Source organism: Arachis stenosperma, chromosome 7 (genome assembly GCF_014773155.1).
Source record: "Arachis stenosperma cultivar V10309 chromosome 7, arast.V10309.gnm1.PFL2, whole genome shotgun sequence".
Lineage (NCBI taxonomy): Eukaryota > Viridiplantae > Streptophyta > Magnoliopsida > Fabales > Fabaceae > Arachis > Arachis stenosperma.
In genome coordinates this window covers 20,923,519-20,937,803 of record NC_080383.1, presented here as the reverse complement: position 1 = coordinate 20,937,803, position 14,285 = coordinate 20,923,519, and the positions used below count along the sequence as shown (strand labels likewise).

The 14,285-nt window shown below is 32.4% G+C and overlaps 1 pseudogene; it reads right to left on the bottom strand.

Annotated features, from left to right (window-relative positions):
• Positions 1 to 3,759: 3,759 nt before the first annotated feature.
• LOC130942754 (small nucleolar RNA U3) lies at positions 3,760 to 3,952 on the bottom strand (annotated as a pseudogene).
• Positions 3,953 to 14,285: the final 10,333 nt, after the last annotated feature.

Here is a 14,285-nt window from a genome sequence, read left to right as displayed (position 1 = left end):
AAAAAAATTTAATCCAAGTATATTATTGAGAGATAAAATTTTTTTAAAAAGAGATTTAAACGGTCATGTAAAAAAAATGTGAATTGATATACAATGGGTCGATCGTATGTGTAACTTGCTGGGGTGTAAGGGGGATACCCTCCCAGTCAAATACCTTGGAATATCCCTAGGAGCTAATCCGAGGTTGGTGAAGACATGGAAGCCCATCATAGATAAGGTGGAGGAGAAACTCAGCCTGTGGAAGGCCAAGGTGCTAAACAAAGCTGGGAAGCTGGTACTTATCAAATCTGTGTTGAACAGTTTGCCAGTATACTATCTGAGTTTGTTCAAGATGCCGAAAGCTGTTGCTGAGAAACTGATTTCGCTGCAGAGAACATTCCTGTGGAGCTCAGAAGAGGGTAGGACTGGTATGGCATTAGTAAGGTGGGAAGTGGTACAGGCACTGAAGAAGTTAGGTGGGCTGGGAGTTGGGGATGCTATGGTTCGCAACACAGCGCTATTGTTTAAGTGGTGGTGGCGATTTGCGAAGGAGGATTGCCCATTGTGGAAAAAAGTCGTAGTTTCTTGTCATAATCTAAATCCCAATGAGCCACTGTCGACTCAAGACCCGCCTACTAGAGGAGGACCATGGAAGGATATTTGCCAGCTACACATCAGGAACCAACCTTTAAGAGATAAGATGATCACATGCTTGTCCATGGAGGTTGGGGATGGGTGTAGGACACGATTTTGGGAGGATGCATGGGTGAGTGGTGGACCCCTAAAGAACCGGTTCCCGAGGCTTTTCTCTGTTTCAAACCAGTGTGGATCCGTTATAGAAAACTGTGGGTTTTGGGATGGGCTTGAGTGGATTTGGAATTTCCAATGGAGGCGAGAGCTCTTCCAATGGGAGTTGGAACTCTTGAGTGCGTTGCATGAGGTTTTGAGACCTGTGAAATTAGTTCATAACAGAGAGGACAGAGTGGTGTGGAAATATGATAGGCGAGGTGTTTTTACAACTAACTCATTTGTGCAGGTGATGCAGGAGGAACTGGTCCCAGCGGAGGTAACTAGCTACAGCTTTACCAGGACTATCTGGAAGGGGTTGGTCCCACCTAGAGTGGAACTGTTTGTCTGATTTGTTCTGATAGGAAGAGTGAATACGAAGGACAGGCTGAGCCGGTTTGGAATTATCAGTCAGGAAGATGTTACTTGTGTTCTTTGTAACAACGAGGTGGAGGATATACATCACTTGTTTCTAGGGTGTGTATTTGCATGGCAGGTGTGGAGTGCTTGGATCTCAGCCTTTGGCCGACGATAGTCTTATCCGGGATTGATGAAAGAACACTTTCTTAGTTGGACAGAAGAACCGAGGAGGATGGAAGAGCGAAACCACCGGTTGAGGTGTTTTTGCGCAGTTGTCTGGAACTTATGGCTGGAAAGAAATAGACGGATTTTTCAGCAAACAAGCAAAGGAGTTGAAGAAATCATCAACATGTCCTCAGATAGTACTAACGAGTGGAGCGGTGGGGATCCCTTTAGTTGTTGATGGCTATGTCGGAGATGATATGGGGACGGATTTGTATTTTTTATGTTTGTTAGCCCTGTTTATGTTTAGTTGTGACACTGTGCTTGCTCCACTGCTATTGTGTTGAGTTATTTGCTTTCAAAAAAAAAAAGATATACAAGACTTCATAGAGACTATAATTTTTGGGTCATCAATTTTGAGAGTAAAAAAACTTCTAAAGTCAGATAAAAGAAGAAATAAAGGAAAAAATAGGTAGAGATATGAAGCATGAGTTGAAAATTAAAAAATAATTTAAATAAAAAAATATTTTTTAAAATTAATTATTTAAAAGTTGATTTGTTATACTATTTACCAGAAAATCAGTTTGGGTCCCTTTTTCGAAAAAAAAAAAAGAAGATGGATATAAGTATTTAATGTCTTTTTATTTGATTTGAAATTTTAATTTTAATCTTTTTAAGTTTTCCATATGATACTTTTTTTTAAAGTTAGTTTTATATTTGGAAGAATAAATAAAATTTTAGATTTAGTTTATTTTGAGACTATTAATTTTGTTTTTGTTGCCTAAACATCTCAAAAGAAAACAAACGAAACCTAGCCGGTTATCCTAGCAGCATCAAAGTGCAGTTCAAATTACATGCTTAGAATTGCTTCATGCATCGTCCCAAATTTAGCTAACTAATAATCTACAACAGCTTCCCACCAAATCCAATCAAAGTATCAAACTGAACATCTCTCTGCCGAAGAACAAGTAATATTAGCTTTTTTTTAATTGATGAGGATAAATATTTATTAACAACTATCAACTATGTTACTTATATATAAAAAATTAGTTAATAAATTAGTTATTTGTATAAAATATATTAAAATATAAAATATACATTAAAAGTAAATTAAATAAAAATATTTGTATTTATACACAAATATGTAGTATAGTTAAATTTTGTGTTGACATGATATTTTTATGGTGAGTTCTACCCAACCCCTTCTATTTCAACATGTAAATTATTCCTCGTGACGTGACATGCTTTAATTGGATGCTTAGTTTTAGTTTGAGTTAATTTAACTCAATAAGAGTTAATATGTTAACTAAAGTAGGGTAATTTTGTAATTAAATATTTTTATAAGAGAAATAAATATATAATTTCTATAAACATTAAAAAATAAAGTTATATTTTTATCATTGTGTAGAAATTCAATTTACCCCGGTCCCATTTCTCTCTGAAATTGAAAGAAAAAATCAACTCATTGGGTGTTCCATATTTTGATGAACCAGGGAATAAGGGTGTGTTTAGCAACCACGTTCAAAGAGAAGAAGTACGTTTAGATATCTTGAAAGCTGTAATTTTTGGTTTGGCAAATTTTTGATTCATGAACGCAGAAGTGATTTTGCATTCAAAACCACGTTTTCAAGAAGCAACAATTTTAAGCTTCTGCGTTTCACCAACGGGCTTTTAGCCATCAATACTCAATCTTTATTTATTTTTTACCAATTTTATCCTTTATGCATACTATTGTATTATTTATATTATTTTTGTTTATATGAACTATCTTTTTCTATTATTTACTATTTTTTTATTAATTATTTATTTGATATTATACACTTTTATAATTATAATTTTTTTGTATTATTTTTATTTTTTTTATATAATATATTGATCCTATTAAGAAAGTAAATTAAACAAAAATTAATTGTAAATAATAATAATAAAAATTATAACATACTAAAAAAGAGTACTAAGAATACTAAAAATATACTGTATAAAAATATCATAAATTTTTTTTTGATTTATTTCAATTACTACCAAAATAAATATTTAATTTTTTTATTATTTTTAGTACTCTCTAAAATTTATATTTTGTTAGTTTTAATTAAAAGTATATTTTGCCAATTTTTATATATTATTTTTATCTTAGTGTATAAATATTAATTTTATTATAGAATTAATTAATAACATCTATTCAAATATCTAAATTAAAATAATATACAAAAATTATTTAAGTTGATGTCTATTTTAGTAATTTTGTATCTAAAAGTGATTTTGAATAGTGTAATCCAAACAACATTTATTTTACTATAATTCATTTTGATATAAATATTGCCAAACATAAATCACTTAATACAAACTTACTTTTCATCAAAATCAAGTTTGCAAAATTAATTTTATTCAAACTCACGTTTGCAAACTGTAATCCAAACACACACAAGTATTTAGAGAAAATAACTAATTAAATGGCCAGGAAAAAAATATTTGAGTCTGTCAGAACACCGTGAGACCATCTCGACCACAAGGTTGTAGCGCGAACGATCCACCGTTCAGATGGCATGCGCTTTGGAACAATTAATCACGCTCTGACCTTACGGTCATAGTTCAACCAAAGTCTTCTTAGAACTCAAGGATACAGATGTACGAGCCTATAGAACAGATCCTGTTCAAGTAAGGTCGTGTTCTGTGTTTTGTGTTCTTTGTGTTTAGTTATAAAAACTGCTTTTGTTTGGTGAACCTAGCCCAGGTGAGACTAAGTTTACGTTTGAAAAATTCAGAAAATCTTAAAATTTAAGAACGTGAAATCGATTATGATGGCTTTTTATGATGATAGTGTAGAAAGGGAAGACGAAAAAGAAAATGAAAATAATGATGATGATGATGATGATGATGATGATGATGATATGGAATTTCTGGATGGCATTGAAATTAAATTTGGAGGTATTTAATTACATAATTACCCACTTTGGGCTATAATTTAATTATCAATAATTTAACCATAGTTAACATAGCAACCAATTAAAAGATGACATGTCACAGAGGATAAATTACATGTTATTATAAGAAGGGTAGGCTAGAATTTACCTATTTTTATTTATTAATTATTGGAAAAATGGAACTAAAACCGTGTATATGAGGGTCGATACTTCAGTCTCCAACAACCCAAAAGAAATGAAAACCAATTTAAGAGCTTAAATTGATATAAAATTTATTAATTATTTTGTAAATTTAGTAAACTTTGAGAAAATAATCATCATAATATAACATCACATCTGATCTAATCGAGGTTTATCATGAAAACATTCAACAATATGAAATTAGGGTGCATGAGAGTGCAGAACTTAATTACGTGATCAAATATTATTCTAAAAAATAATTATTATACGGTGTTAACAAAGAAATTTTTTTTATGTAAAAAAATTCACCATATATATGTATCAAACATGATAATTAATTTATCATTAATTAATTTCTAAGCATGCATTTTAATTGGTAGGGCATCTCATCTAACATTTTTCTATACTAAAGACAGACTGGACATTCAATATTCGATTATTAAGAGAAGTTTTTTTTCTTTTTAATACGATATTTTCTAACTTAATAGGTTAATGATTAATTTATTATGGATCAATAAATTATAAATTCCTAACATTTATTTAAATAAATTAATGAATTAATTATTAGGCTAACCCAAATTCGATGATTTGGTTTAGAGAAGATGGACCTCTTCTATTTAACAATATCCTGAATTAAAAATAATTGATTTAATATTCGCATATTATATATGTAATATGTCTCAGTTTATATGAAGGAGCTTCGCAATAATGCGGTGAAAATGTTTTTTTTTTTTTAATGCGAAAGTCAAATTTTTATTTTGAAAAAATGGAAAAAATCTTTAGATTTATCATGAAAGGCTGGTCTTTTAAAGAGTTTGGGTTCGAGAATCTATTATGTGTAAAAAAGAGTGAAAAATAATTAATCGTATTATATCTCTAATCCATCTATATATTTAATAAATAATTACGTTATAATAAATTATGCAAATAAATATAAGTTAAATACATATTTCTTCTAAAATTTAAAAATAAAAACAAATAAAAAATTAAAATTTAAAATAAAAAGAATAAATTTGAGAAAATCTAATTTTGGATTTTATGAGTACACCAACGTATTTTTTAATACAATTATGCTAATTTAATATTAAAATTAATATAAATATAAAATATACATTAAAATATAATAAATATATTAAAAATGAGTTAAATCATATATATAGTAATTGATTTTTAGTATGTATATAATTTTTTTTAAACATAATAAATAACCCAAAATCCTCGGATAGTTTTCTAAAAATTGGACAAACATATGATAATTTATTTTATTGTTTACATACCTACTACACCATCATGGGTATTTTTTAAACTTTTTGCTTGCTTTCTAGGATTTTGTAATATTTATAAATGGAGAAAAATTTAAAATAGTTTCTGAGAATTATCTCAAAAGACAACGAGATCTTTTGACAAAAATAAATATCCAATCTGGTTTTTGAGATTTATTTTTATGAGACTGATTAATTTTTATTTTTTTTTGACACAGGGGTTAATCAGTTCCAAAAAAAATATTAAGAGCCAAAATAAATATTTTTTTTTTGAAGATCTCGTTATCCTTTCGAAATAATTGTGAGCCTCTTATAAATGACAAGTTAGCCACCTGTTTGTTGAATTAGCTATTTTATTATTGGCACTTTTGGATGGTAAGTAAATAAATATATGTAAACAAAGCATGATAGTTTTTCTATTATTTTTTAGTATAAGCAAATCCTTCTGGAGATAATTAAGCAACCTAAGATAGGACCCAAGGATTTTGGAGTTTATATAGGCTGCAATGCTGACAGAGAGAGCGTGGGATAACATGGAATTAACTCAGGTAGTCACATGTTTGGTGTTATGTGATTTCTTTATTAGTGAATGAACCCGTGCTAAGCACGCAAATTAAAAATTACATTAAATCTTTATAACATTACGTGTATCATAATCGAAATAAATTATACATACGTAACATAATGTTAAATATCATAATCGAAATAAATTATAAATCGAACTAAATAAAAATAAACAGATTTCTAGTGAGAATTAGAAAAATAAAATCATCCCTTATATGTTAAATAATTATATTTGGGGTTTAGGATTGGTATTTGCATATTTTCATATTACACAGGCAAAACCCTAATTAAAAAATCTGTAACTGGAAAATACATGATTAAGTTTTGTAATCTTGAGATCCTTATACATGGAATACATGGAATTAAAAAACATTCATCAGCAATAACAAAATACATGATTGAAAATATGCAAAGTATTCCAAATTTGTAACTTGTAGGAAGAAGCAAAATTTCTCCATCCAAAGCTAAACTTAAACTCATTTTTCTATCAGAACTATTAAAAATTTAAAGTAGAATCTTCTATTAAAGGACGGATTTAAAAAGTGTGTATTGAAACAAAAATAGTAAAACAGTATAATTAAATTTCTAAACAGTTATAAATAATAAATCTTATTAATAATCTGAAATTATTATATATTTTTTTGGTGACTAAATGAAATTATTATATATAAAAAGGATAACGTCGTACCATAAACTTTTTTTTATTAATTTTATATTATTTACATAATAATTTGGAATGCTATATAGAGACATGAAAAAATAAATATTATGTTATATTTGCCTAATAGACAATAGAATTACTGATAAATTAATATTTTCTAATATATTTTAAGCTTCATATTATATTACTGTAGTAGTTTAATAAACTAAAAATTTGGTGTATTAATTTAGACCATCTAAAAAATGTATGATGCTTTATAGATCTTAAATCAACGCATAATTTTTTGAGAGTTGTGTTAAAATAATTTCATACATTATTAAATATCTCTTTATATACAATATTTAAAGTACATTTATTGGAAATTGAACTATTGTTATCTATTAATACTCTCAACCCATCTATTGATTTCATCATTGATAATGGAATATATAATTGTCTGTGTAAATACTGATTTTGACAGAAAAAGTTCAACCATATTAAGTGTTTGACTTTGGATTTGTTAATTGTCATAGTAAAGGACACAATAAAAAAAATTTTCCTCCATTTGAATTTAAATAGAAGTGTCTCATTATTTGGAATTGTAACACTTTTACTATCAGAAGTCACGCTTTTGGCTGCGCTACTCTAATAGCAAAAAGTATCACGACTACTTTACATACCAAATACTAAAATAGGAGCCTGTGACTCGATACTGTATCGCTGATTTCTTTGAAAACCGGAAATAAACACTCTATCTTAAGAAAAATACAAACATGCATAGATTCATATACAAGACTCCTTATATAATATCTTATAATATAATATACATATAAAACATACAATTTCTATCCCTCTTACAAACTTGTAATAACAAAGGCGAGGGGAGAAAATAAGCTAATTAATACAACAACTTATAAACCAAACGCAGTATAACTCTTCTTAATGCTTCTTCATCCAGTTCTTGAAAAGGTAAAACTGTAGAGGGGTGAGAACCTAATAACCACACGGTCTCACCACGAAGTTTCAAAGTTGTCATAAGAAGATATTTAATAAGAAAACTGTTTTCAAGCTCAGTGATTATCATTGCCTTATGAATCTTATTTTAAAAACCAATAGGTAAACATTCAAAACCTTTTCAAAGAAACAATGTTTAATCTTTCAGAAATCCGAAACCTTTCCTTTCTTAAAAGAAATTCTCAATCAGAAACCAACCACGCAATCAACAACACAATCTTTAATTCAGCACCAAAGTTCATTCTCAAATATAGCACGCCAGGACAAACACAAGCAAGATAGACAAGGAAAGCACAAGTAGGTAGCAGTTACAGCAAATAGATCAAGTAGCAGTTAAGAACAATTTAGCAATTAGGCAAATCCGAACAAGTTCAAACCCAAACAAAGCATACAAATGCATATGATGCATGCCTGTCCTATGGCTGATGAGGCTCATCTGTCGGTTATCCAGCCAACCGGACAAGTCTGAATTGTCCTTAGACTGTCCCCCGACGTGCATCCCCAAGAGTCTATGCATAGTTTTTTCTCAAATAATCAATATTACTCAATGGGGGTAACATTCCCGGGAATTTATATAGTGTCTGGTCACACTTACGTCATAGGGTCAACAGAGTATTGAGTTTTTAACCTGGTACACGTGGTGGCAAGCCATGGTACTTTATCCAGGGAACCTCGTTTCTCAGATAATTCAAATTCATAAGCCATGTGAATAATTCAAAGTTCATATCTCATCATTCTCAACATTCTCAACATCATAATCATTCATTAATCCAAATCTCATTTCCAAATTCATTCAAAAGCCATATTTCAAAGAAGATCCTCATCATCCTCCTTCCATTCCACCGTTAACAATTCCCAATTCAAAACATAATTCTTTCTTTGATAAATAAAGCAATCTTAAAACTTATAATGTTTAAAAACAAATCTTTTTAATTAGTTGCTTCAAATAAAACTTCCAATTTTATAAAATTTCGACAGCATCTCCTCTAAAACTCGGATACTGCCACCTTTTTCGGGTCCCATCCAAACATTTCTCAAACCTTTTCCAAATTTCAATCATTTTCCAAGATTCAACTAGTTCCAATATCAAATTATTTTCAAATCGAACCAATTCCAATAATAAAACTCTTTTTAAAATCCAATCAGCTCAAATGCTAAATCATTTATAAAATCGGACTAACTCAAAATCAAACTGCTTTTTGAATCAATTTATTTTCATATCTCAAATTATTTCCAAAATCGTTTCATTTATATTACAAAGTAAACTCCAAAACCAAGAAATTCACTTTTCATAATTATCAAGTAAATAATATTTCAAACCGGTTTTTATCAACAACCATACACCACTCACGCAATCAAGCACCCAATAATCCAATCTAACAAACCATCACATCCACAAGACAAATATAATCACAGAAGTATATCTTTCTGCATCAATATCTACTTATCACAACTCTGTAATATAAAATAGATTTTAAGAAAAATCCTACCTTGAAAGTTGAACCCATAAACTAAAGGCTCACAAGAACCATTCCTCTCCGCCCGAAATCAACTGCAGCTTCAATCGTAGGTCTGCTCACTTCCGCAATAGCAGAAACTGCTTTAATTGCAACAGACAATCCTGGTAACTCGATCATAAAACATAAATATCGCGAAAACCTTAATAACACATAACAGAAAACTAACAGCGAGGGTTCGCAATAAGATATACCTAAAGTAAGAGCAAAATGGAACAGCTGCAATCCTGAGCTGACCCGGCGGCAGCTCCGATAGCGGCCAGAAACTCTGATGGTCCAACAGCAACCTTAACTTTGATATTAAATCATCGGAACTCAATCCTACAATATCAATAGCTCAGAGCCTCTAATAAATTATATTGGAATATTGATTTCAAAAGTTCTGGAAGTAAAAACACTTACCAAGAAGGCAAAGACTCGGCGGCGGCTTCTGGCAGCCAGAACGGCGGTGGTTCGTGGCGGTGACACAGATCTGGCGGCGGGACAGCGGTGAAAGGTGTCTCCCTTTCCCGTCACGTTCTGACCTTTCCTTCCATAGCTTAGCTCGGCGATGAAGCAGATCCACTGCGCTAATGGAAGCATGGCGGTGACGAGGCAGATTTGACGACGACGGGATCCTCGACGGCGTCTTCTCTCTCTTCCCGCGAGCGTTCTCCCTTGGTGTGACTGCGCGGTGACTTGACGGCGAGGCTTCGGCGGCGACGTCTTGACTCCGCGGCGGCACAGGAAATGATGGTATTGGTTGCGACAGAGCGCGTCGGCTCTTCTCTTCCTCGCACCATCGGCGGCAACAGTGGCCCCTCTTGGGTGCTTCCCTCAGTCACGCGTTTTCCCCCTCCATCAATCGGTGACGGCGAGGCAGCAGCAGCAGCGACGCCTCTTCTCCCTCGCGACGGCGCAACAGCTCCCTCCGACTCTTTCTCTTCCTCAGACGAGTCACTCTCTCTCTCCCCTCGGTTCTCTCCTGCGCTGGTGGTGTGGTTAGCCCCCTTTTCCCCTTCTCTTCTTCATTTACGTCGCAACTCTCTTCTCTCTTTTCCCCTAATTCCATTTCCCTTTATTTTTTCTTTCTTTTGGTTCTCTTTTTTATTTTTTGGGAAGCTACGTTGGGTATTGCTGGATATTGGGGAGAAGGAGTGTGGCGGTGGAGGGTTAGGTTAGAAGGGGTTATGGTTTTGTGTATTTGATTTTAGGATTATGCTTTAATTTGGGGCAAATGTGAAATTATGAATTTTTAGGTAAATTAAGATTTTGTTAAATTTTAATAAAACTAAGAGATATTGTATTAAATTAACTTCTAAATTAATCTCTTTAAATTATTTTAAAAATATTATTTAATTATCAATTTGTTGACTGGCTTTTAATTAAGTGTTCTAATTTAAAATATAAAGTAATATAATTAATATTCTTTGTTTATAAAAATTAAAATATTAAACTCCAAAATCTCAATTATTTAAACTAAATCATATAAAATTCTTATTCTTTTACAACTATTAAGTTCTATAATTTAAATATAGAAAATTATTCAATATTATAAGATTAAGTAAAATTTTTAATTTAATTATTAAAATTTAATTTAATTACTTTTAATAAAATAATTTCTAAAAGTAAAGTCTTTAATGAATATATAAATTGAAATTAACTCATAATAATATTTTCTGAAAATTCTGGGTCTTACATCTTACTCATCTTATAAAAAATTTTCGTCCTCGAAAATTGATATGAATTAAAAGAGATTTTATATCATTTCACTCTTGAACTCATTTAAAGAAAAAGCAAAAAGTTCTTAGTATATATACATATAGTTTCAAATACTAGGATTTTCATATGACATAAAGGTATAAAGGATATAAGTGTGATGTGAAACAAGGTTACAAGATAAGCTTGATGCCCAAAATAATATGTTTCAAACGTGTGATGGTAAAGCAAGGCGGAAAAAGGCTATAAAACAAGCCGGAGTTAAAATGATGTGCTCAACGTTTGTATATTAATCTCATACCAACTTCAAAGACTCAACTATTTAAACTTCAACATAACTTATCTCCACCATTCTTAACTGTACTTTCATTGAGCAACTCATCCGAAGGTTTTCAACCTCGTCAACACTTCACAAATCTTAATGGTCACAAACCCATCATCAACAAAATTCTTTCACATGAAATAAGGTTCCACAACTCCCTGCAACGTCGTATATTTACAAATTTTCACCTTTTGCGTTCGCCAAACGTGTCCCAAAGAGCTAATATGCCGTTTATTAAGTCTAACGATCGCACAAGATACCAAACTAATTTCGAGTATACTCAGAAAGATAATAGACCATAGAAAAGAAAGAAAAAGCGATAAGGACCTCGTTCGCGAGAATTTGAAAGAATAAATGCAATAGCAGGTAAACAAGGGTCCTCAAGTAATGAAGTTTGTTAGAAAGAATTCAATTGACAACTTTAAGGATAACCTCTGGATCAAATTCAATAAGATTAATAAGAAGAGAATCAGCGCATTAGTTTGAAACATATCCAAGATGAGTTGAAGAAGTATGAGATTTCATAGAAAAGGAGTGATTAAAGACTATGGTGACGCATTACTGCGGGACAACTTCAAATGATCACGGGGTTTCATAGTTCGTGGAGGAATATGGAATCAATAGCCGTGTTGCCAGAGCCTTAACACAGTCAGAAGTGTAAGCAGATCAAGATATGCATAAGGTGCACATGGTGAAGTAAGGAAATTTAAATTACATCATAAAAAAGAAAAAAAGAACAACACATCAAATTGAATGGCACGATTTAGAACAGATAAGCCGATACAAGATAATAAAAAGGGGCACTTTACATTTTCAAAGATTCAAGGGTCGGCATCATACCCAAAACAATTCCAATGTTATGTCAAAGAGTACAAGATTTCATAAAGAGAAGTATAATGACAAGGATAGACGTTCTTAAAGATTCAAATAGCAATTTACAAATAAGAGGCAAACATATGGAGAGATTAAAGAACTTCAATGGAGACGACGAGAAGAGAACGGTGCAATCGTTAGAATTGAATTCAAGCTGAATCAAAGTATAAGATTCACAAGAAAGTGACCAAAGTCAAGGACGTTATTACAAAATCCAAAGGAATATGTAGGAACGCAATCAAATGAAAGGTCCATAAGGAATAGATAAACTTAAGAGGAAAATAATCTTACTTAGTAAAAAAGAGAAGTTTTGAAATAAATAATTGAGGGAACTGAACAAAGTATAGATATTTGCGTTACCTCGAAACTCCGCGGCTGCTTATAACCTCGTACACTTACCAAATCCATTTTTCGTGCACACATTTTACATCACTAGGAGCTAACATACAAGGAATACGGAACTTGAGAAGAGAAGGACAAATGACATAAACAGTATTTGCGAGAAATTAGGAAAATACCCAAGTTTGCAGTTAGACAAGGATGGTATTTCGCAAGGATTTTAAAAGAAAACATGAGATTATTGATGAGCGGATAATTTGTACGCTTTTTGGCATTGTTTTTAGTATGTTTTTAGTATCTTTTAGTTAGTTTTTAGTATATTTTTATTAGTTTTTAATTAAAATTCACTTTTCTGGACTTTACTATGAGTTTGTGTATTTTTCTGTGATTTCAGGTATTTTCTGACTGAAATTGAAGGTTCTGAGCAAAAATCTGATCCAGAGACTGAAAAGGACGCTCAGATGCTGTTGGATTCTGACCTCCCTGCACTCGAAGTGGATTTTTTGGAGCTACAGAAGCCCAATTGGCGCGCTCTCAACGGCATTGGAAAGTAGACATCCTGGGCTTTCCAGCAATATATGATAGTCCATACTTTGCCCAAGATTTGATGGCCCAAACCTGCGTAGCAATTCGGCCTCAGAAATTCCAGCGTTAAACACCGGAACTGGCATAAAACTTGGAGTTAAACGCCCAAACTGGCATAAAAGCTGACGTTTAACTCCAGAAAAGGTCTCTACACGAAATTACTTCATTGCTCAGCCCAAGCACACACCAAGTGGACCCAGAAGTGGATTATTACGTCATTTACTCATTTCTGTATACCCTAGGTTACTAGTTTACTATTAATAGGATCTTTTGACATTGTATCCGGACCTTATGACCTCATAACATTTTAGACGTTTCATTGTGTACCTTCCACAGCATGAGCCTCTAAACCCCATGGTTGGGGGTGAGGAGCTCTGCTGTGTCTTGATGGATTAATGCAATTACTACTGTTTCTTATTCAATCATGCTTGCTTCCATTCTAAGATATCACTTGTTCTTAACCCGGATGAATGTGATGATCCGTGACACTCATCATATTCTCAACTATGAACGTGTGACTGACAACCACCTCCGTTCTATTTTAGATTAAGTAGATATCTCTTGGGTTCTTTAATCGGAATCTTCGTGGTATAAGCTAGAACTGATGGCGGCATTCAAGAGAATCCGGAAGGTCTAAACCTTGTCTGTGGTATTCTGAGTAGGATTCAATGACTGGATGACTGTGACGTGCTTCAAACTCCTGAGGGCGGGGCGTTAGTGACAGACGCAAAAGAATCACTGGATTCTATTCCGGCCTGATTGAGAACCGACAGATGATTAGCCTATGCTGTGACAGAGCATCAGGGACGTATTTTCACTGAGAGGATGGGAGGTAGCCACTGACAATGGTGAAACCCTACATACAGCTTGCCATGGAAGGAGCCTTGCGTGTTTGATGAAGAAAGACAGTAGGAAAGTAGAGATTCGGAAGATGGAGCATCTCCAAAGCCTCAGCCTATTCTCCATTACTGCAAAACAAGTACCTTTTTCATGTTCTTTTGCTTTTTACAATCAATCCTGATAATTTCTGATATCCTGACTAAGATTTACAAGATAACCATAGCTTGCTTCAAGCCGACAATC